Source organism: Meles meles, chromosome 10, assembly GCF_922984935.1.
Source record: "Meles meles chromosome 10, mMelMel3.1 paternal haplotype, whole genome shotgun sequence".
NCBI lineage: Eukaryota > Metazoa > Chordata > Mammalia > Carnivora > Mustelidae > Meles > Meles meles.
Genome location: NC_060075.1, coordinates 51,757,472 through 51,783,217, shown reverse-complemented (window position 1 = coordinate 51,783,217; position 25,746 = coordinate 51,757,472). Strand labels below are relative to the sequence as shown.

The 25,746-nt window shown below is 42.8% G+C and overlaps 1 protein-coding gene across 1 annotated transcript in view; it reads right to left on the bottom strand.

Moving 5' to 3' along the window:
- Positions 1-11,811, bottom strand: part of GSDME (gasdermin E) — a 74,031-nt gene extending 62,220 nt beyond the window's left edge. Inside the window, exon 1 of the mRNA XM_046021649.1 lies at positions 11,651-11,811. The gene's annotated coding sequence lies outside the window, so the exon portion shown is untranslated. The remainder of the gene's footprint in view (positions 1-11,650) is intronic.
- Positions 11,812-25,746: the final 13,935 nt, after the last annotated feature.

Sequence of the window (25,746 nt, the reverse complement as noted above, 5' to 3'; positions counted from 1 at the left end):
GCTCTCTGCTCTGAAGGGAGCCTGCTTCCCTCTCACTCTCTCTGCCTGCCTCTCTGCCTACTTGTGATCTCTCTGTCAAATAAATAAATAAAATCTTAAAAAAAAAAAAATGGCACCCAGTCTATACACACACACATATATACATATGCGCAAACACACAAGTACATGCATATATAGTTATTACTCAAAAGCACAAGTGAAATAAGATTATTAAAAAATTATCCACGGTCAAAGGTTAAAATATCTAATGGACAAGAAATGTTCATTTATGGGGCGCCTGGGTGGCTCAGTGGGTTAAGTCTCCACCTTCAGCTCAGGTCATGATCTCAGGGTCCTGGGATGGAGCCCCACATTGGGCTCTCTGCTCAGCAGGGAGTCTGCTTCCCTATCTCTGTGCCTGCCTCTCTGCCTACTTGTGATCTCTGTCTGTCAAATAAATTAAAAAAAAATCTAAAAAAAAAAGAAATGTTTCATTTATATTTGTACCTGGTATCTGGCAGCCACACAGGTATAAAATCACACAGTTTGAGAGCTGGGAATAGTCTCAGACATGAACTAGTTAAACACCCTTACTTTATTTTTCTGTTTGTTTCTGTTTTTTAATTTACTTTTTATGTTTAATTTTATTTATCTATTTAAATTCAATTAATTAACATTATTTAAATTCAATTAATTAACCTACTATTGGTTTCAGAGGTAGAGGTCAGTGACTTGTCAGTCTTATAGAACACCCAGTGCTCATAATATCACCTGGCCTCAATGCCCATCACCCATTTACTCCATCCCTCCACCCACCTTCTCTCCAGCAACCCTCAGTTTGTTTCCTATAGCTAAGCATTTCTTATGGTTTGTCTCCCTCTCTGATTGCGTCTTATTTTATTTTGTGCTCCCTTTCACTATGATCCCGTTTTGTTTCTTAAATTCCACATATGAGTGAAATCATCATAATTGTCCTTCTTTGACCGACTTAGTTCACTTAGCATAATACTCTCTATTTCTATCCATATCATTTTTTGATGGCTGCATAATATTCCATTGCATATATATACCACATCTTCTTTATTCATTCATCTGTTGAAGGACATCTGGGCTCTTTCCATAGTTTGACTATTGTGGACGTTGCTGTTGTAAACACTGGGGTGCACGTGATCCTAAGGATCACTGTTTATATCTTTTGGGTAAATGCCTAGTAATGCAATTGCTGGGTCATAAAGTAGCTCTATTTTTAACTCTTTGAGGAACCTCCATACTGTTTTCCAGAGTGGCTGTACCAGTTTGCATTACCAACAGTGTAAGAGGTTCCCCTTTCTCCACATCCTCACCAACATCTGCTATTTCCTGACTTGCTAATTTTAGCCATTCTGACTGGTGTGAGGTCCTATCACATTGTGGTTTTGATTTGTCCCTGATGCTGGGTCATGTTAAGCATTTTAAGAACAAATATTGTTAAAATGTCTATGCTACCCAGAGTAATCTACCCAGTCAATGCAATCCCTCACAAAATAGCATCAACATTTTTCCACAGAGCTGGAACAAATAATCCTAAAATTTGTATGGAACCAGAAAAGACTCCAAATAGCCAAAGGAACGTTGAAAAAGAAAATCAAAGCAGATAGCATCACAATGCCAGACTTTAAGCTCTATTAGACAGCTGTAATCATCAAGACAGTATGGTACTGGCACAAAAACAGGCACAGAGATCAATGGAACAGAATAGAGAGCCCCGAAATGGACCCTCATCTCTGTGGTCAACTAATCTTCGACAAAGCAGGAAACAATGTCCAATGGAAAAAAGACGGTCTCTTCAAAAAATTGTGTTGAATGGTGTTGGGAAAATTGGACAGCCACATGCAGAAGAATGAATCTGAACCGTTTTCTTACTCCATAGACAAAAATAAATTCAAAATTGACAGAAGACCTACGTGTAATACAGGATTTCATCAAAATCCTAGAGGAGCACACTGGCAGCAACCTCTTTGACCTGTGCCATAGCAACTTCTTGCTAGACACGTCTTCAAAGGCAAGTAAAACAAAAGCAAAATGAACTACTGGGTCTTCATCAAGATAAAAAGCTTTTGGAAAAAAAAAAAAAGAACAAAAAAGCTTTTGCACAGCAAAGGAAACAGTTAACGAAATCAAAAGACAACCACTGAATGGGAGAAAATATTTGTAAATGTCCTATCAGATTAAGGGCTAGTAACCAAAATCTATAAAGAATTTATCAAATTCAGCACCCAAAAAGCAAATAATGCACTCAAGAAATGGGCAGAAGAAATGAACAGACATCTCTCCAACGAAGACATAGAAATGGTCAACAGGCACAACCCACTTGCTTTAACACGAAGCTCCTCTAGTATATCAGAAAACATTTGTCTTACCTATCACTAGTTCTTCTCTAAAGTGCCTTTTCTTAGATTACTCTGTGGCTGCCTAACCCTATTCTTGTATATTAACAATAAGAATAAGCATTTAAGGAAGGGATGCTAAAACACAAAAAGTTCCTTATTTATTTGAGAGAGAGTGCTCGTGTGCTAGAGCAGAGAGAGAGGCAGAAGGGGAAAGAGTGGGAAAGGGAGAGAGAATCTGAAGCCGACTGCACACCAAGGACAGAGCCTGATACAGGGATCAATCCCAGGACATCAAGATCATGACCTGAGCTGAAACCAAATGTCAGAAGCTGAACTGACTGAGCCACCCAGCATCCCTAAAAACTTCCTTTCTGATCAACAGTGAACTGTAAAGGAGAATTATGTATGCTCAAACTCTCAACTCTGATGCATCTCTCACTATACTAAGTTTCTTGCATGTGATGGAGCACTCATTCATTTATCAAAACACTTACTGAATCATTAATTATCCTTAAGTACCTACTATACACAGGTACTGTATTTAAGCACTTAGAATACTGATGTGAAAAGTTGTCTCTATACAGATAGCCAACAGACACATGAAAAGATGCTCAACATCACTCATCATTAGGAAAATGCAAATCAAAACTAAGAGATATTCCCTCATACCAGTCAGAATGGCTAGAATCAAAAAGAGAAAAAAAAAAAAGTGTTGATGAGGATGTGGAGAAAAAAGAACCCCCATGCACTGCTGGTAGGAAAGCAAATTGGCATAGACTTTGTGGAAAAGAGTATGGAGACTGCACAAGAAATGAAAAAGAAATACTGAACAACCCAGTAAACCCACTACTGGATATTTACCCAAAGAAAACAAAACACTAATTTGGAAAGATCTATGCAACTCTCTGTTTATTGCAGCATTACGTACAATAGCCAAGACACGGGAGCAACCCAGGTATCCACCAACAAACAGATAAAGACAAAGTGGTATAAATATGCAGTGGATGTTACTCAGCCATAAAAAAGAATGAAATCTTGCCATTTACAACAATATGGATGCTAAGTGAAGTCAGGCAAAGACAAATATCATATGAATATAATATATGGAAAAGAAAAAAAACACAAAATAAATGAACAAACAAAAGCAGAAACAGATAAAGAAATACAGAGAACAAACTGATGGTTGCCAGAGAGGTGGGGTAGGAGGATTGGTGAAGCGGAGTAGACGGTGCAGGCTTCCAGTGACGGAATAAGTCCCAAGGATGAAAGGCACAGCATATAGAGAATATAGTCAATGATACTGCAATATCCTTGTATGGTGAAAGATGGTAGCTACACTCGTGGTGAGCGTAAGATAGAGAGCTGTCAAATCACTATGCTGTGCAGCTGAAACTAATGTAACGTTGTTTGTCAACTCAAAAATAGACCCACAGATCAATGGAACAGAACAGAAAACCCTGAAACAGACCCACAACTATATGGTCATTTAATCAACAAACCAGTAAACAATATCCAATAGGAAAAAGACAGCCTCCACAACAACTGGTGTTGGGAAAGCCAGACAGCAACATGCAAAAGAATGAAACTGGACTACTTCCTTACACTGGACACAAAAATAAGTTCAAATGGATGAAAGACCTAAATGTGAGACTGGAAACAAACAAAATCCTAGATGAGAACACAGACAGCAACATCTTTGACCTCGGCCACAGAACCTTCTTACTGGACACATCTTCAAAGGCAAGGGAAACAAAAGCAAAATGAACCACTGGAACTTCATCAAGATAAAAACTTTCTGCATTTTTTGATTAACAAAACTAAAAGGCAACCTGTGGAATGGGAGAAGATATGGGAGAAGATATGGAATGGGAGAAGATAAACATATCTGATAAAGGGTTAGTATCCAAAATCTATAAAGAACTTATTAAACTCAACACCCCGAAAAAACAAATAATCCAGTAAAGAAATGGGCAGAAGATATGAATAGACACTTTTCCAAAGAGGACCTCCAAACAGCCAACACATGAGAAGAAGCTCAACATCACTCATCATCAGGGAAATACAAATCAAAACCATGATGAGATACTATCTCACACCTGTCAGAATGGCTAAACTTAACACAGGAAACAACAGATGTTGGCAAGGTTGTGGAGAAAGGCGGACCCTCTTACACTGTTGGTAGGAATGCAAGCTGTGGAACAGTATGGAGTATTTCCTCAGAAAATTAAAAATAGAACTACCCTACAGTCCAGCAATTGCACTACTAGGTATTTACCCAAAAGATACAAAAATACAGATTGAATGGGTACATGTACCCCAATGTTTATAGCAGCAATGTCAATAGCCAAACTATGAAGAGAGCCCAAATGCCCGCTGACTGAAGAAAGAAAAGGTGGTGTACACACACAAAGGAATATTACTCGGCCATCAAAATGAATGAAATCTTGCCATTTGCAGCAACATGGATGGAGCTATAGGGTATTATGCTAAGTGAAATAAGTCAGTTAGAGAAAGACAAATACCATATGATTTCACTCTTATGTGGAATTTAAGAAAAAAAAACAGATGATCATATTGGGGGGGAGGAAGGAGAGACGGGAACAAACCATAAGAGACTTAAAGATAGAGAACAAACTGAGGGTTGAACAGAGGGAGGTGGGGGGGTGGGCTAGATGGGTGGTGGGTATTCAGGAGGACATTTGCTGTGATGAGCACTGGGTGCTGTGTGTAAATGATGAATCACTGAATTCTACTCTGAAACCAATACAGTACTATATGTTAACTAAAATTTAAATAGAAATTAAAAACCAAAAATATTGTGTGTTAACTATACTTCAATAAATATATACAAAGTAGTCTCTCTCCTTACTGAGTGGCTAATTGGGTGGCCAGATAGAGAAATAAACAATTAGATTTTATGCTAGATATTGACACAAGTTGTTACAAGAAATGAACCAAGAAAAGGGCATCTAAATCCAACTGGAGAGAAATAGAGGGTCAGAGAAGTCTTCCTAAAGCAAGCAGTGTCTCAGCTGCGTTTTGTGGGCTCAGCAGAAGTAAGCCAGCCGAGGAGCACTGTAGGGGTGCTCCAGCAGAAGTGCAGCAATGACAAAAGCCCAGCACATGCAGGAGGTGGCAGAAGGGTGGGGGAGATCATGCAAGGCAAGCTCCAGATGGTCCACGAGACCTCATTTTGTGTTAATATGCCCATTGTCCCTTCTTTGCTTTTCAAGCTCCGAGACTAGTTCCTGCTTTGGTTCGGAAGTGGGGAAGGGCAAAGGACACGCCTCAGTCCCAGCCCTGCCACCAGTGCCTCCCCTGCTGGGGACCGGGGCAGCAGGTGCCTTCAGGGGAGGGTTTGTGATGCAATCAAAGTGGTCACTTAGCATGATGTTCTGGAAGCAAAATAGGAAACCAGCTATAAGGGAACAAGATTAGAGATAGATGACAAATGGCTATACTGAATTATGTCACAGGGCTAAGGATGGAAAAGATGACTGGGTGGTTTCCCCAGAACTCTGGCTGGATGTGAGAGTGGTGTTGAGTCTCCCCAGGATGGTCTGCAGGTGTTGCAGGTGTCTCAGGTGTGGGCTGGCGGATGAGCTAGAGATAGGGAATTCAGGAGGAAGCAGATTGGTGGCAGACAGAAGACAGTACCTGCTGTAAGTGTATCTAGGAGAGTGTACAAGTTTTATTTTGCCAAACATGGGGAAAGAACCTTTAACAAAATAAGGTCTCCCCAACGACCTGTGGAAACCCATCCCACTTGTTCAAGTGAAGAGCCCCCGCAGATTCTCCCTCAGCATGCCATTGGTAACAAATTCTCTCCTTTTTCTTTTTCTTTTTAAGATTTAATTTTTTTGAGAGAGAAAGAGAGAGTACAAGCAGGGGGAGCAGCAGGAAAGGGAGAAGCAGGCTCCCCACTGAGCGGGAAGCCTGATGCAAGGCTTGATCCCAGGACCCTGGGATCATGACCCAGCTGAAGGCAGACACTTAACTGACTGGTGCCCCAGAATCTCTTTTTATGGTTTCTATTCTTTTCAGGGACTACCTGAGAGGGACGTCACTAATCTCCCTTCAGATCAAACAAGCTTCTGAAGAAGGTAGATCAGACTTGCCATTAAAAAAAAACAAAGCCCATCTATTGTGGGTGGCAAAGCCTTTGTAATGACACTAATCCTCCCCAGAGGAATTAGAGGATAAAGAAAGGGAAGTCCTAAATTAATTTTTAATTTTTTCCATCTACCATCAGACACAGTTTGCTTTTTTTTTTTTTAAGACTTTATTTATTTGACAGACAGAGATCACAAGTAGGCAGAGACTGGCAGAGAGAAAGGGGGAAGCAGGCTCCCCGCTGAGCAGAGAGCCCGATGCGGGCCTCGATCCCAGGACCCTGAGATCATGACCTGAGCTGAAGACAGAGGCTTTAACTCACTGAGCCACCCAGGTGCCCCAATAATTTGCCTTGAGAGGGCAGTTTGCTTTAGGAAGAGTTAATGCAGGTGGCTACTGCTTTACAGGTTTTTATTAGAATCAGGCTTATTTAGGGGCACCTGGGTGGCTCAGTGGGTTAAAGCCTCTGCCTTTGGCTCCGGTCATGGTCTCAGGGTCCTAGGATCGAGCCCCGCATTGGGCTCTCTGCTTGGCGGGGAGCCTGCTTCCTCCTCTCTCTCCGCCTGCCTCTCTGTCTACTTGTGGTCTCTGTCAAATAAATAAAATCTTTAAAAAAAGATCAGGCTTGTGCAAAAACAATGAATACTGTTACGCTGAAAAAATAAATAAAATGGAAAAAAAAAAGATCAGGCTTAAATAAATAAAATCTTTTTTAAAAAATCAGGCTTATTTAATCAAGGAACTCAGTATATTCCTGTGAAGTTAAAGTTAGAGGTTTCTCTTATATTATGATGTTTGAATACATAATACATTACATGGCTCAAATATCTAAAATGTGTAAAAAAAAAAATACACACTGAGAAATCCCGTTCCTACCCAGGTCCCACCTACCCTTACCAAGGCTCTCCCCTCCAGGTATATTACCTTGGTGTTTCTTTATACAAATAGAAGTTCAAAGGAGTCCACGCACACTTCTGCAGGTTACTTTTTGTCATGTAACAACATCCCAGAGATCTTCCCCTGTTAGCACCTTCATCTTGCAGCTGCATAATTCTCCACTTTACTTGGCAGGGCCACTGTTTGTCCTATATTGCCATCCCTACATTTTTTATTATAAAAATGCCACGCTAAATACTTTTGAATATATGTCCTCCTCATACATGGGTAAGAGAACCTGAAGGAAGATTCCCACAAGAGAGCTAGGGGTGCCCCAATGGCTCAGTTGGTGGTTAAGCATCTGCCTTCGGCTCAGCTCATGCATCACCAGGTCCTGATATCAAGCCCTGAGTTGGGCTCCCTGCCTAACGGGGAGTCCGCTTCTCTCGTTCTCTTTCTCTCCCTCTGCCCCTCCCCATTGCTTGTTCTCTCTCTCTCATGTTCTCTCTCTCTCTCTCTCTCTCTCGCAAATAGTCTTTAAAAAAAAAGGGGGGGGTGCCTGGGTGGCTCAGGTGGGTTAAAGCCTCTGCCTTCGGCTCAGGTCATGATCTCAGGGTCCTGGGATCGAGCCCCGCATCGGGCTCTCTGCTCAGCAGGGAGCCTGCTTCCCCCTCTCTCTCTGCCTGCTTCTCTGCCTACTTGTGATCTCTGTCTCTGTCTCTCTCTCTCTCTCTCTGTGTCAAATAAATAAATATTAAAAAAAAAAGAAAGAAAGAAATGCTTAAAAAAAAAAAAAGAGGGTGAGAGAGCTTGTTAGACCAATGGGTAAATACATCTAGAATTTTAGGGGTTGTACCATTTTTCAGTCTCACCAAAAAGGTATGAAAAATCTCAGCAACAAAGTCTGTTATCAAACTTCTGTGTTTTGTCAGCCTTGTAGGTGAGAAACAGTATCTCTTAGGGTATGTTATTTTAACATAAATCGAGCATCTTTTGTTTAAAGATTTTTGTTGTTGTTGTTTAAAGATTTTCTATTTCTTTTGCTTAACTGTTTTTGTCCTTGGTCCATTTTCTATTGGTTTTGTCTTTATTCCCAGGAGCTTTTGATAGAATAGAGAGATCAGCTCAAATATAGGCTAGAAATTGAATACAACAGTGTATCATGTGGCAGTAGAAGACAGTAAGTCGCCATACCATTCTCAAAGACCTAGCCAGGAAAGATTCAATAATATGCCAAGGGCCAACCAAAGGGTCTAGAACCCAAGTTGCCTGACACAGACAAGCACAAGAAAATCGCAGTTAACAATAAGTCAGACATCAGATACAAATTTCCAGTGTGTTCCAATCTGGAAGTAGACACAAATGGCCTCATGAAAGATCTAGCTCCAACTGCTTATGGCCTTAAAAAAAAAAAAAATCCCTTGCATTTCACAGCTGTATCAGAGATCTCCACTCTCACACGTGGCCTTAAGAATCCCATTAGCTTGTGGGGTTAAACAGGTGATGGGAATTAAGGAGCACACTCGCCGTGATGAGCACCGGGTGTTGCATGGAAGTGCTAATCACTAAACTGCACACCTGAAACTGGTATTAATTACCCTGGCTCTTAACCCACCTATGAGGGTTTGGTCGTTTGAAGCAATTAGAACTCGAAGCAATTAGAACTCAGGAGGTCAAAGGAAATAAGGTTGAGGACATGTAAGTTTACGTCAGACTCCTGGACAACAGATCTCAAAGGAAGAGATTAAGAAAGCAAGACAATGCCAAGTCAGAAAAGCACACAGCCAACTGGGGCCACTCAGGAACCCTAAAAACAGGTGCCAAGGTGAAGACTGTGTGAGAATTTACATACTTAGCATCCATTCTTAATGGTTCTGCCCGACAGAATTAGCAAATCCTTGAGTTGTAAAGAGCTCAGTTGTCTCTCATAGCCAATTCAGGATTCTTCTCTGGAGCAGCTGTGGTGGGTCACTGGGCCTCTGCTTGACTAGTTCTGGGCAAGAAACCTCAACATCAAAATACACTAAAGAGAAACAACTGTATGGTATATGTGGTGTGCCAGACACTGGGCTAAAATCCTATTACCCATTTCCTCATTTAATTTGCCCAACAACCATGAGTAGGCATTTTACAGATGTGGAAGTTTGAAGATGTTAAGTAAGTTGCCCAAATCACGAGAGTGGGGGAAAAAAAAGCCCGACACCCTCGAGCTGGCCCAGTACTACCAGCTAACCCTAGTGTTGCTAGGCAATGGCCCAGCATTCTCCTGTTGAACACGAACAATGTCTCAGAACAGCAACATCAGGCAGGCCACTCTGCCGTCATGATAAATTAAGACAAAAACAAGACCCCTCATAATCTTGTCTGACCTCAGACAAAATATGAACATTGTCCAAACCACAAAAACGACCAAACATCCCCCCCACCCCCACACAAAACCACCATCACCACCACCAGTCCTGGCTAACGAGTGACTGCTGCTTCTTGGTCAACCACAGCTTTCACCTCAGTGCAGCCTTCCTTGTGAAGATACTCAATAGAATTCTCCCCCTTCCAGACATCATCCAATCCCGAGCAAAGTCCTGTTTCCTTTAACTCTCCCCATAACCACCAAGCTAAATGCTGTAACTTCTAACACCGACTTACTGAGATGCCCCATGGTGTGAGGTCTCCCTCAGCACTACAAGCAACAAATCCAACTTTTCCAACTCTACGTGCATTTCTGGAGGTCTCTGGAGGGCACTGCTGTCATGCAGAGAATTAGAGTGAAGGTTCCAATGGAGGTCCACCTGCCTCCAAAGCCTAAGCCCTTGGCCACACTACTTGGCAGATTTCTCAGTCAGCTTTTTAAAATTTGGGCTGCATATGATTCATCACATAAAATAAGAAAGTATGCACAAAAGCGTAGACTTCAGTTATAGTGGAAGTGAAAATCACAGTTAAGGAACGCGGTTACGGGACACATGTCCTCACTATGCAGGGAGATGAGGTGCTGCTGTACTTGCCTCAAAGTTAACAACTTCAGCACATTTTGAATTTTTTTGAATTTTTTTGTTATTTTCTAAATACCAACATGAAGTTTAGTCTATTAAATTAAAACAGAGGTGTCATCCTTTTATATCTTCCATGCTCGCAGCCCAGTCAGTGCCTGAGCTCATTTTTATAAGACAAATTAAAGACAAGGTACTCCGTTGCTTCTTTCTAAAATAAAAATCAGTATGGGAAATTTAAAAAAAAAAAAAGGTCACAAAACAGGCTGAGCTTGAGAAAGGAGTTAGCATAAAGCGACAAAGTCTTTGGGAAGTGAGGTGGATAAGGGAAGGGACAGAGTTTCAGACCAGAGAAGCTGCTGGTCCCCTTGAGGGTTCAAACAGAACAAAAAGAAAAACACTTCTGGAAAATACAAAACTTCGTCTCCAAGCAGGCGATCTATGGGGACAGCAGCTGGGAGCCTGGGCCCTATTTCTCAGATCTCTCTAACAGCCCGGGTTCCTCTTCTCACAGCTGTTCTCCTTTATAGGAAGAGCGCGTTGGAGATTTCGACAAGGATCAAGTTAACATTTCCTCAGCTGGATCTCCGGCCTCACATCACTTCTTTCATTCCACACTGCCTCGCTGTCTGTCTGCCCCTCGAGAGCTACGACGCCGAGACATCCGTTCCTCTCCTCCAAATCGCTCTTTTGAACGGAGCCGGCGCTCCGCCAGGGATGTTTTCAAACCTTCTACAACACACGCCTGGGCAGGAGCCGCCCCTCTCCGCTCCCCCTTCGGCGCAGATGCGAAGTGGGTCCCAGGGGGTCCGCACCTCCTGGCCGAAGGGAGCCACACGAGCAGCTGTGATGTCATCCCGCCCCTGCCGATGACACCCGGGGGGCTTGGCCTTCTCCGCAGGCTTGGGGCCCAAGTTTAGGCGATTGCGGGAGCGGTTCCAGCCCAGAGACCCAACTCCCGTGGGCGCCGGCCTCTCCTTCCCGCACGCACGCCCCGCAAGCCGGGAAAGCCTTTGCACTCCCCGGGGGAACCGGGAGGACAAAGAACGCCAGAGGGGTGGTGAACAGGGGGAGACAGAAGGTACCGGCCTCGCAACGGCCCGAGAAGGAAGTGGCCGCGGGGAAGGGGGAAAGGGCTGGGGAAGGGTGGCGGGGAGAGGGGCACGCGATGGGGCCAGCTGGCCGCTGGGGGGGCAGCCGACCGACTCGTCTCCCTTCCATGCGGGACGGCGGGGAGGGGCGTCCGGGAGAGAGAAGGGCCTCGGACTGGGCTCCCCGGGGTCCGCCGCCCGCCCAGGCGCGAGCCGGAGCCGCCGCACTCACCTGCCCGCGCCGCCGCCGCGTCCCCGCAGCAGCGCACTCGGCGCCCCGCGCCGGCCCACGGTTTTGAGCCCCGCGGGGCGGGCAGGGGGCGGGAGCTCGGCGGGAGGGGGCGGGCCGGAGGGACCTTTGCTCGGCCGCCGCCCCCTGCGCGGGGGCCCGCCAGCCGGACGCGACCGGGGTGCCGGGCCCAGCACAGCCGAGGCGGGGCGGGTGCGGCCGAGGCGGGGCGAGGACGGCGGGCGGCGTCCCGAGACCCGCCCGAAGGCCCGGAGCCGGCGGGTCCCCTCTCTTTGAGTGACTCCGCCCACGCGGGTCGCTGACACCCCGGGGCTGGGCTTTGGCCAAAGTACCCGCACGCTTTCGGGATCCAAGGCCTGGGACGCCCCGGGGACATGCCGGGGCCTCACCAGAGGAGTGGGCTCGGCCTCCCTCCCCGAGGCCTCCTCTCCCGCCCTCAGTACCGTGGGGCTTCAAGCCTGCCGGGCCCCGTCATCGAGAGTTGGGTGCCGCCTGGCACCGCGGCTGCATCGTTCCACCGGGCAAGTCTGAGGCTGCTCGAACCTGTGGGAGCCCCTGATGCCCGGGCCTGGGAGTGTCCGCATTTGTGGTGTGACTGCGCCCACACTAGTCCTGGCGTTATTAATAATTCATGCAACGATATTCTAAGCTCCTCGAGGCCAGTGCCCGGCACCCCTCACTAGGTGCTTAGTTAATGAGTGAATCTGAGCGCCGTTGGTGCTGATTGACTGACTTAAACACATATCCCTTCGGTCGGTATTTATGGCTCATCTTTTCTGAGCAGCACTCTGCTAAGCTGAGAACAATTAACAAGAAAAAATAAAATTCTGTCCTTGGCGAACTTGCATTCCGGAGTGTTGAGTTTTGTTGCTACCTTCCACGGGACAGGAAAAGAGGCAGGGATTGGGCCGGCTGTTGGGGGTGGGGGGTGTTCTAAGTCTATCCCTCAAAGTTACCCCACTCCTGTATTTGTCTCAGGAAAGGCTTCCTGACTATTCCCATAAAAAATACAGCCAGTCCATCAATCTGCAGGAGCACTCCCTAGTTCCTTGCCTGCTTTATTTTTCTCCTTTGCACCGACCACCATCTGAGAGACTATACCCGTCGCACTTACTTCATGTATTATCTTTGTCTTCCTTAGAATGTCAGTTCCATGAAGGTAGGGACTTACGTCTGTTTTGTTCACTATACCCAGCACCTAGCATAGTAGCTGATGAATGTAGATCATAAATAATTGTTAAATTAAGTAATGCAACCTCCTGTTTGTTTTTCCAACGAGACTGTGGGGTCTTACTCATCGGTGCAACCATTAGTGGTGGTTGGAGAAGTGAATACATAGAAATGGTTGAGAGAGGGGGGTCCTCTGTCTTGCCAAACTAATACGTATTGGAAGACAAAAAGAACCACAGTGCTGGCTTTTGAAAGAGAATTTTCATCCATGCTATCACTTCTCTGGGTTCATAAAATTGTATAGTGATGACTCTGGCTTGTTATCAGACCTAGGCTCTTAACCTTAAGAACATCCTTATAAACAGCATGTTCACAAAGTCCCCGCCAACAAGCCCCCCCAGTCTAGATCGGTTACCACTTCTAACTGAGAGTGCAGGAGCTTTCTGTTGCGACGGTTCCTTAGGGACTTCAAATTCTTTCCCTCTTTTTCTCCCATCCACTGCATTTCAGTTAAATGTCTGAGAATAGTAATAATATTAGCTACTAATATTTATATAACACTCTCTAGGTACTATCATGAAGCATGGTTCTGAGTTCATTACATGCACTGACTGGCTCATTTAAATCCTCACGACAACTGAGTAGGGGTCTAACTTACGAATGAGTAAATGGAGGCACAGGCCAGGAGCTTATGAAGCTGGGAAGTAACAAAGCTAAGGTGTAAACAGATCATCTGACACCATCTGAGATATAACTGTCATATAACATTGTGTATATTAAAGGTATACAACACATTGATTTGATATACTTTCATACTGATGAAATTCATTAATGGGGTGCATGATATAAATGAACACATCAATGAACCTGGCCTGCATGGCTGCCATAACTACTTCTAGATCTTTGGGAGTCGCTTTTGGGGACCCCTGGACTCTTATAGATGGACAGGCACTGTGGAAGAGAAAGAACACGCATAGCCTTTGGATCAGACAAATTTGTGTCAAATCCAGCCTAGCACTTACCAACTGAGTGGCCTTAAGCAAATTTTCAACTTCCTAATTTAAAAAGTTACCTATAGTATTGTCATGATATTAAAAGAGAAAATGTATAAAAAGCACTCAGCACCTAGTAGACCATCAATAAAAGTTAGTTTCCTTTTGTTTATTAATTACTTTCTAGTTAATGTCACTTTTAAGTTGAGTCTAAAATTTTTCACCTAGGTACAATTTTGTCTTCCCAGAGGAACATAGCTACTAACATAAATTAACATAAAATTTGACATACATTGATATATATTTTTAAATCGATTTATGTCCCTGAATCCCAAAAGTGTTTTAACTGGAAACCGTAATGCCAAAGCGTATTACCAATTACTGCTTTAAAATAAAAACCTTTATGGAGGGTTAAATACGGCCCAGAATGAACAGCCTATTTATTTTGGGGGCTCAACCATCTCTTGTTCAATTGCAAGGTGTAGATACAGGCAGGAGAAAACTAAAATTTAGTTGGTGACAGTCAAATGACCAACCAAAATGATCAAAATGTAAATCCTCAATGCAAATATTAATGGGGACAAATAAAGAAACGGAGTAATTTGGGGGTGCCTGGGTGGCTCAGTCAGTTGAGTGTCTGCCTTTGGCTCAGGTCCTGATCTCAGGGGTCCTGCTCAGTAGGGAGTCTGCTTCTCCCTTTCCCTCTGCTTGTGCAGTCTGTCTCTCTCTCTCAGACAAAATCTTTTTTCAAAAATGAATTTGTTGTTCAAATTATAATTTACTACATGACAAACTACCCAAAACTTAATGACTTGAAATAACAATCACTTTATTACATCTCAGGATTTTGCAGGTCAGAATTTTGGGGAGGGCTCAGCAGAATGATTCCTCAGTTCCATGTGGCTCTGACTGGGATCACTCAGTAGAATTTAGCTAGTGAAGGACCTAGTCTGGAGGGTCCAGGATGGCTTTACTGACACGTCTAATGCCTTGGCAGGGATGGCTAGAAGGCAGCACTCAGCTGAGATTATCAAGCAGACCCCCAACACATAGCCTCTTTATCACAGTGGTCTTGGGGGAAATCAGACTTCTTATACAGCGGCTCATGTCTCCAAAAGCGAGTGTTCCAGGAACCAAGGCAGAAATTATGTTCTATTACTTAACCCCTGAAGACCTGGCAAGCAACTTCCACAACATTCCATAGCTGAAGCCAGCCCAGATTCATAGAGAGAATTACACTCTACCTTTCAGTGGGAGAAAATGCAAAGAACTTTCACACACCTTCAATCTCTCACACTTGTTTTTACGAAAGAGAATGGCATTAAATAAAGTCAGTAAAAACTCCTATATTTTTGTCCATTGTTCATGTGGAAACATATATCATTGTCAGCATTAAAGAGATTTGCAGTGAAGACCAGGAGTTGTCCACCAGATGTCAGGTTTATAGAAACTTTCAAGAACAGTGCAATTCAGAGCTGCACATTCTTTTCTTGCCCCCTTCTCATTGTTCTTAAAGTCTGTCCAGCATCTAAGTTAGCTATATCCAGCACAGAGAAAGACAAAGTCGATACCTCCAAAATTTGTTAATTTAACAAATACTTGTTAAGGATGTCCTGTATGCCAAGCCCTATCTTAGATCCTGGGGCTATAAAAGTAAGAGAGGGACATGAAGTTCATGCCCTTATAGAGTCTGGGAGTATATCTGGAAAGGCAGACAGATAAACAATGCAGATATAGGGTGAGAAGTTCAATGATCAGGTGCATGGCTAGGTTTGGCTAGACCATCAGACACAGTACAGAAGGAAAGGTATCTGGATCAAGTAAAGTCAAGTAGGGAAAACTAAACAAATAAACCCCCAAATGATAATGCCTCAAATATAATAGCAGCTTATTTTTTCTCCACAAATAGTTGAAGGCAGTTCCAGAGTATGGGAGGTGGTGAAGGAGGAGGGTAGACTTCCTTCCGGAAGCAGACTGGGGAAGACGCTGCCCTTTTCAAAAGCTCAAGGCTGCCCTGGTTTTCTGGGCACAGACATCTCCAGCAGACAGAGAAGGAAAGAACCTGGAGACTCTCTCATGGGAGGTTTTTCATGGACCTGGCACTTTTGCGTAACTTCTTTTGGCCAGAAATTAGTCATACGGTCCCTCTAGCCACAAAGGAGGCTGGAAAATGTAGGCTCTGTGCCCAGGAAAAAAAAGATGAAGTCAGTTCCCAAGAGCCATAGCAGACTCCACTTCGAATCGCTTTTTGAGGACAAACAGGTGTTGGCCAAGTTCCTCATTTTTTAAAAATTATTTTTGTTAACATATAATGTATTATTAGCCCCAGGGGTACAGGTCTGTGAATCATCAGGCTTACACATTTCACAGCACTCACCATAGCCCATACCTTCCCCAATGTCCATAACCCAACCACCTTCTCCCAACCCCCCTATCACCCAGCAACCCTCAGTTTGTTTTGTGAGGTTAAGAGTCTCTTATAGGGCATAGGGAAGGAAAAAATGAAACAAGATGGGATCGGGAGGGAGACAGTTCCTCATTTTTATAAAGGATCCCAATAAGGGTAATCCAGACCGCTAAAGCATTTTAGTTAAGATAATTTGTTTTCAGATTATATAACACATAGTATGAAAAAACTAAACCTTTCTTCATCCTACACCTGCTTTTTTTTAAAAGATTTTATTTATTTATTTGTCAGAGAGAGAGCACAGGCAGACAGAGTGGCAGAGGGAGAAGCAGGCTCCCCACGGAGCAAGGAGCCCGATGTGGGACTCGATCCCAGGACGCTGGGATCATGATCCTGGGATCATGACCTGAGCCGAAGGCAGCCGCTTAACCAACTGAGCCACCCAGGCATCCCCATCCTACACCTGCTTTAAAGGATATGTAAGAAAACTGGAGAAACTGATGCTAAAGTGGGTGAGGGTGGGATTTTCATCTTCAATAGTTATTACCGATAAAACTTCTTTGCTGAGTTTTAATTGAAGGGGGAGAGTGGGAATTGTATACACATTTGTGATTTAGTAAGGTTCTTAAAAAGGCTAATTACAACGGAAAAAGCAAGTTGGCAAGACAAAAATTTTCTTGCCATCTGACTCAATCTTGACTGACTGCAAGAAACACCAGTACAATAAATTTGTTAGTCTGAACAGTGGAAGGGAAAAGAACTCCACAAGTTCAACCCTTGCCACATCTGGGCACCCTTGACACCACGAAAGATTTTTATTTTGTTTCAAACTGCTGGGAGAGGTGGACTTTCTTTTTTCTAACAGCCTATTTTGAAATCTTCACCTTACTGCGAGGCTAGTTTTCTCTGAGGAATTAGCTACACATGGGAGGGCAGAGCTATACACAGACTTCCCAATTCAAGAAGGCTCGCTTCCTCTGCGTACGTTCCCATATTAAAAACAATAGAAACATCGACACTGACGGTTAATTTTATGTGTTGACTTGACTAGGCTAAGCACACCTAGAGAGCCGGCTAGACATGATTTCTGGAAATAGATTTGAATCTGTAGACCGAAGAACGTAGATGCCTTCACCAACACAGGTGGGCATTATCCAATCTCTTGAGGGCCTGACGATAACACTAAGCAGGAAGAGTGAATTTCCTCTCTCTGCCTGAGTCCTAGGACATCCATCTTCTTCCCTCAGATGCTGGCATTCCTGATTCTCCAACCTGCAGACGTGTACTGAATTACACCCCCGGCTTCCCTGGTTCTCTAGCTCACAGAGAGCAGATTGTGGGACCCTCAGCCTCGGTAATCATGTGAATCAATTCCTAAAATAAATCTCCTCATATATAGATATAATCCCAATGTCTATATATAGAAGAAAACAGACCCAATAGGATATATCTGCATCTGTAGTTCTACACAGATACACAGAAAAATTTTCCCAGGAAATTTTCTGTCTATACAGATATACAGGTGACCCTTGAACATGGGCTTGAATTGGGCCAGTCCACTGTTATGAAGATTTTTTTTCAATAAATAGACATATAGTAGATAAATGTATTTTCTCTTCCTTGTGCTTTTCTTAATAACATTTCTTGTAGCTTATTTTATTATAAGAATGCAGTATATACTGGGGCGCCTGGGTGGCTCAGTGAGTTGAAACCTCTGCCTTCGGCTCAGGTCATGATCCCAGGGTCCTGGGATCCAGCCCCGCATCAGGCTCTCTGCTCGGCAGGGAGTCTGCCTCTCCTCTCTCTGTGCCTGCCTCTCTGCCTACTTGTGATTTCTGTGTGTCAAATAAATAAATAAAAATCTAAAATATATATATATGTATATATATATGAATGCAGTATATACTACATATAACATATAAAATGTTTCATCAACTGTTTACCTTATTGGTAAGGCACCCCAGTCAACAGTAGGGTATTAGTGGTCAAGTTTGGGGGGAGTCGAGAGCTAACCATGACCCCCACCCCCTCGGTTGTTCAAGGGCTACCTGTATCCCATTGGTTCTCTGTCTCTGGAGAATTCTAATACACACACCAAAAGCCAACCAAACAAGAACATCCCATCATCACTTTGGGCAGCCGGTTAAAAGCTTAAGAAGTTCACAACTATTTGAGGACTGACTTGCTAAAGAAGCTTGTTAAAGAACCTAGTAATTCTGATTTGGGTGGGGAAGTTGTGTGGGAATGTGTTTTGGAAAGATGACTCTTGGATCAGGACGCTGACGTACAGGATCCAGATAATCCAACACACATGCTTGCAAGCTCCCTCATTTCTTCTTTCTCCCTCCCCACCAGAAAAACCCTGCCAGCACCAGGATAAGGCCGAACATTCCCTGTAACGATGACTAGCTGCACATTCTAGAATTAGAAGTAGACTGGAATGCAAATATTCCCAAGAGAACTTACAATGCAACAAAGAATCACATAAGACATAAAAACTGATGCAGATTCTTTTGGGACAGCAGGGTTTGATCAAGAAGCTGAAAGCTCGGAAACCACTAGTTATTTCTCAACTTTGCTACTTTTAGCTTATTTAGAACAGTGGGCACCAGGTTGTATAGCTATAATTGCAGTATCCTTTGAATGCTCACTTTGTGTCCAGGATGGTCTTTCACATACATCATTTCATTAAATCTTTGTACAACTCTATGAAGCATTATTATCCCTGTTTTATAGATGAAAAAAACTAAATCCTAGAGAGGCAGCTTAGAAGTCTGGCATAACTGATACCAGGATTTAAACTCAGCTCCGAGTCCAAGCCCTAACTTTCTCAACTACTGCCCAATAAGTGAATTTGGGGAAGAAGTCAAACATTAAACATAATTCTGAAAGTTCAACTTTTTACCTTCAGGTAAATTAAGTATCAATCAAAACAGATTATTACCTCTGTTCCTAAAGTTTCTCTGGAACACTGACTCCTGAAACAACCCTTCATGATTTTTATCTAGAAACCTCTTTTTCTAGGAAAGCAGGAAAACTGGGTAGCCCCTGACTTTGGCCAAAATTTAAGGGGGAGAAAGTTGTAAAACTTTCCCTTTGTTTCTATTAAAGCTTTTGTCAGTTTTTCTAAAATTGCCTTATGACAGTCATTGTTGGGCTAAGACATTGGGATAAAAATAAATTTAAAATCTTTTATTATCCATAATATCCATAATATACAAAACCTAAAACATTTTCCCAGTCTACAATTTAGAGGCTGATATTTCCTCTTTTATGTCTTGTCTGATGATTCTCAGGGAGTCCAGAAAAAAATGTTTTTTGATGACTCTCAGGCATGTTTGTATGATACTTACTATTTATATACGTTATTAAATACCATCTGCTTTTGCTTTATTAATGCTTTATTAAGGACCATCTGGCAGTTGTTATAGATCATATAGATTCTCCAATGAGTAGGTTCTCACCCGTGAATAAATTATCAAATGTCATGATTAGCAAAAGTGAGATTACACTGCATAGTGGAAAGAACAGGGCACTAGGACACACACACACACATGTCCCAAGGCTGCCCCGAGCTGGTCTTGTGGCCAGCACAGTCCTTCTGCCTCTCTGGGCCCCATGTGCTTCATCTGAAAACTGAAGGCTGGACTCAATCTCTGAGATTACTTCAAACTTTAAAATTCGGGGTCAGAAGCTCAAATGCAGTGCTGTGGACCCAAATCCCAGGAACATAGGGGACAGGATTCTGTATGGGGGTGGCTGGTCAAGACTTCCTGGCTGTGGCCTGGGAACTAATGATTTAGGATGGGTGGGAAGGGGCAACAGCATGAGCCAGGCAGGTGCAGCAATATATAGGGTTTGGGGCAGGAGTGGAGAACTGAGACTGGAAACATAGGCAGAGAGCAGACTGGGGAGGACTTTACCTGATAAGAGAAACAGACAGTTGGATCTTTAACACCATTTCCCTCCTCCCTGGCCTTAGCTCTCTTTAGTCCTTGGGAACCATTCACATAGGTCTAGCCAAAGAGATTGGTCTCCTTAGTGGGTTAAACATTACCCTTAAAGCAGAGTTTTCCAAACAGTATAGCATGCGGGTGATGAGTGGACCTAGAAATCGAGACCTTCAGCCCTTGAGATGAGTCACTGGCTGGTTATTACAGAAACACTTTATTTTCTATGCGTGCCATGATATGGTAAATATTGGGAGCACTGCCCTGAATTGATCTGGCCCACCATATTAATTTGCTTAGCAAATGGTTTCCATTGCAGTTCAAGCTTAAAGCACTTAGAGTAAATTGTATAATTGCTTGTATTACTATATAATTACTCTACAAGCAATTATACAATTGTACAATTATATTAAATTATATCATAGGCTGAATATTTGTCTCCCCCCAAAATTCATCTATTGAAATCTAATTTCCAGTGTTATGATATTTGGAGGTGGGGCCTTTGGGAGGTAATTAGGTCATAAAGGCAGAGCCTTCTGACTGGGATTAGTGCCCTCACAAAAGAGATCCCACAGAGCTCTCTTCCCCTTCTGTCATGTGAACAATGAATTGGGCCCTTACTGGACACCAAATCTGCCTTGATCTTGGATTTCCCAGCCTCCAGAGCGGTGAGAAATAAATCTTATTGTTTAGAAGCTGATATTTTGTTATAGCAGCCCAAAAGAACCAAGACAATTATATTAAGTTGTATTAGATATTATGTTAATTAGAAGGATGAATGAAGATGGAGAAAATGCACTAAACATACATATTCACTGAGGCCCTCATATGTGTCAGGCACTGGGTTAGGCATGAGGTATACAGCTATAAACAACAGACAGAAACAGACTAGAACTCCTGCCCTCGTGAAACTCATATTCTAATGGGTAAAATGGCAATAGACAGGAAAATAGAGAAAACACTTCCAGTTTCCAGTTTGGCATGTAGAAACTTGGCTGTCATCATGCCGTACTACTAATAAGTGAAAAGTTGAACAACCTGAAAGACCAACAACTCTTCGTGAATCTGTTGAGATGTGATGTCATGGGGCAAACAGCTGTCTTGGAGACAGACAAAACGGAGAATCACAACTAACCAGAACCCTCTGCAGGAACCAGGGCCGGGGAGGAAAACCTGGTCTAGAATTGATGAATTATTGGAGGCTCACAGGGGACAAGTGTAAGAGTTAAAAACTTTCTACACTTTTGTGAGTTTTACCTCTAGGACCTCTAGGAGGTTCTCACAGTGAATACTGGAGAAAAATCTTCTAAAGCTTCCAGCAGTGAAAGGAGAAGAGTCACCATCTAAAACCATACCAGTGCATCAGTTCTTCCTAACACTCTCCTTAACTGCCTTCAGTGCAATCTATTTCACCACGGCCTAAGCTGTTGAGGCTTTATTAGAGCCTCACTGACCTGGGGGTGGGGAAATACCCAACTTCAGTTCCTCCAGTCATCCTGCCCCCCCCCCAGGGGGTAGGGATGAGAAGTTTTTGTGAATTTCATATCCCACTTGCATAGACTCTCTGAAAGACTGAGATCTCCTTGCACAACTATGGACCACAACTATTTGCCCACCCCCACACCACTTTACCACCACATCACGGAAGGCCTACGTATCACAGTTTCTTCACTCAGTGCATACCTAATGCCCGGCTTTAAACAAAAAACCACAAGGCATACTAAAAGGTAAAACCTGACCAAACCAAACAAAAACAAAACAGTGCATGAAGAGATAGTGTAAACATCAGAACCAAACTCAAATATGGCAGGGATGTTTATATTATCAAACCAGGAATTTAAAACAACTATACTGAGGGTTCTGATGAAAAAAAATGAGACAGCATTCAATAACAGACGAGTAATTGTAATATACGAAGAAATAATTTGATCTTTGTCCCTGGTTCCTGGTGCAGAGCTCTTCAAACTCTTGGAATCTCCTGAGTGATTAGTGTCTTTGGCATGTTAATGAAACAACTCTTGGTTGAGGGGCTCCTAATAGCTTTGGGATGAGAGATGCTCACTAGAAAAACCATGTGATTAGAAGGTTGGAAAATTCAACCCCACTCATGATCTCTGGAGAGGAGAAAGGGACTAGAGATTATGTTTAATCAATTATGCTTATGTGATGGAACTTCCATAAAAACCCATAAATAGGCTTTGAAGAGCTTCCAGGTTGGCAAACACATTGAAGGGCTAGGAGGGTCATACACTGGCATGGAGGCTTCTGGCCTCTCACCCCATATCTTGTCCTATATGTCTCTTCCCTTTGAGTGTTCCTGAGTGGTATACTTTATCACAAAGTGGTAATAGTAACTAAAGTGCTTTCCTAACTTCTGTGAGTTGTTCTAGTGAATTATCAAGACCAAGAAGGGAGTGGCGGGAATCTCCAAATTTATGATGAAGCTAAAAAAAGCATGGGTGACCTGGGGACCTGATACTTGTAACTGGTGTCTGAGGTGGGGGCGATCTTGTGGGACTGAGCGCCTAACCTGTGGGTCTGTGCTAATTCTTGGAATTGGTGTCAAAATTGAATTGAATTTTTGGACACCCACTCGGTGTTGAAGGACTGGTGAATTGGTTGGTGTTAGAAAACACTCCAGAGGGGCGCCTGGGTGGCTCAGTGGATTAAGCTGCTGCCTTCGGCTCGGGTCATGGTCTCAGGGTCCTGGGATCGAGCCCCGCGTTGGGCTCTCTGCTCTGCAGGGAGCCTGCTTCCTCCTCTCTCTCTGCCTGCCTCTCTGCCTACTTGTGATCTCTCTCTGTCAAATAAATAAATAAAATCTTTAAAAAAAAAAAAGAAAGAAAGAAAGAAAACACTCCAGAAAGAACCTGAGAGCAATGTAAGCAAAGAGAGGAAAGTTCTGAGAAAGGATTATAAAGAAATACCAGAGATCAGAAATATTGTAACTGAAGGGAAGAATGCCTTTGATATTGCTAATTTAGTGGGCACAGCTGAGAAAAAACTGGAAGGAAAAAAAAAGGAACTGAATAGCCAAGAACTCTAAGACAATGACAAAAGGTATGACATATATGAGAATACAAAAAAGAAGACTCGGAGAGAGGATCAGAAGAAATAGCTGAAGCAATAATGACCGAAAATTTCCCCAAATTAATGTTAGACTCCAAACCACAGATCCAGGAAGCTCAGAGAACACTACGCATGACAAAGGCCAAAAGAGAAAAAAAAAGAAAAGAAAAAAACCTTAAAAGACCCCCACAAAAAACAAACAAAAAATAGGCAAACAAAAAAACAACAAAAACCAAAAAAACCCAAAAGATCCAAACCCAAACCCAAACCAAACAAATTAAACAAACAAACAAACAAAAAAACAAAACCCCAAAACTACATCTGAGCGGGGCACCTGGGTGGCTCAGTGGGTTAAGCCTCTGCCTTCGGCTCAGGTCATGATCTCAGGGTCCTGGGATCAAGCCCCACCTTGGGCTCTCTGCTCAGCAGGGAGCCTGCTTCCCCCTCTCTCTCTACCTGCTGCTCTGCCTACTTGTGATCTCTCTCTCTCTCTCTCTGTCAAATAAATAAATAAAATCTTAAAAACAAAAAACAAACAAACAAACAAACAAACAAAAAACTAGACCTGAGCACAGCCTCCTCTGACTGCAGAAAACAAGAGAAAGAAAAAAAATTGGAAAAATAAAACACAAGGCGTGTTAGATAGTGGCAAATTTTAACAGAGAAAGAAGTCAAGAGAGGACTAAGGAGTTATAGAGGGAGGAGGGAGAAAGGTTTGGAATTTTCCAGAGTGGTGAAGGAAGGCCTCCCTGGAATGGAGAACTTTTAGTCAAATTCCTGTGAACTCTGGAATTCATGGACACTTTAAGAATGCTTTTTAAATTTGGAGCCTGTAACAGGCCCCGAGCAGTTGGTGTAACTAGACCGTATCCTGGATCTTACAGACCGTGTGACCTGGAGCAGGTGACCTGACTTTCTGGGCCTCCAGTCCACATCTCCAGCTCAGCTCCTTTCTACAGGACCGAGAGCCACAAAGACCGCTCTGTCCCCAGCTCCTTGCGTGGCTGCCCCTTGTTTATCTTCAGGTCACAGCTTCAACTTCACTTTCTATTGGCAGCATTCCCTGACGCATAGCCTTAAGAAGCTCTCTCTTATTTGTGCTCACATCTTTCTTCCTAGTAATTTTCTTCATTGTAATTAATTCATTGGTGTGTAACTACCTAATGTCTGTTTTTCCAGCTAGAATGTAAGCTCTGTAAGAGGGAGAGCCAAGCTGACCTCTGCTCACTGCTACATCCACAGAACTTCTCAGAATGCCTAGCACAGAGAAGACACTCCCCAAGTTTATTCTGAATGCATAGATGAATGAATGAACAAGCAAGTGGCTGTTGCTTAGAGAACATTCTAGATTAAGCAAATGGCACAGTTAAATAATTGGCATATATTTACTGTCTGATAAAGGATAGCTGCTGATTTTATGGATGTATTTCTCATTGGATGCTTGTAGTTGCTATGGCTAACTTGGTTTATTTCATTGCAAAAGCTGTTGGGATTTTAGAACTGGGTTTCCATATACTTCAGCAATTTCTTCAGCAATCTAGGTCACTAGAATTTAGAGGGGCATTTTTTTTGTGGTTTGTTGCCTCTCCTGCTATATGCTAAAGCCATATATATACACATACGTACATCTATATGTATGTATGTATGTGTGTGTGTATATACATATATATGTATTTATATATAAACATATATGTATACGTATGCATGAGAGAACAATTATGTATTGTTCTCATGACATGAGAACAATATATATGTATCTCATGACATGAGACTTAATCTTAGAAGATGAAGGCTCCAGTAGCCAGGGACTTGGATTATTTCAAACAATAAAATACCCAATACCATTCAAGGACCTGTGGGAATGAAATGAGGCCGACAGTAGGTGCTGGTTAGGGTACAGGACTGAATTGTTAGAGGAAATCATGCTCTCGAACCCTGAACCGCCTTTGTGGTCTGGGAGGCTACAGGCAATGGTGGTGTACAAGATGGAACTCAGCAACAGAATGAACTTTTCTTTTCCCACCTCCTCTTCTGAAGAGTCTGTCTTTAGTCTCTTGGAAGCTCATCAGTGACAATAAAAACATATTTTCATCATAAATGCAATTCCAGTCAGGCCCATGTAAGTTCTTGAGTAGAAACAAACCCAATGTTTAATTTTACATTGCTGTTTAGATCACTTAGGCTATAATTCTACTTTATGATTTAGACATCTCAACGCATATAGCCAGTATCTGAAACACATTGAAAAAATTAAGTTTGATAGCTTAAGATAAAGTACTATTCTTATTCTTTTACATTTTAGTGCCAATCATAAATCTACATATCCATGGCCTTCATTTTAATATAGTTTATGACTAATTCACTTTGTGTTCATCTTTAATGGCAATTCACACTCTTCTTCCATTTACTGATTTGTAATCGGTTCTTGTTTTCATAGGTTTTCTGGAGACTCTCAGCTTCAGATATATTATGCAGATATAAGGAATTTTT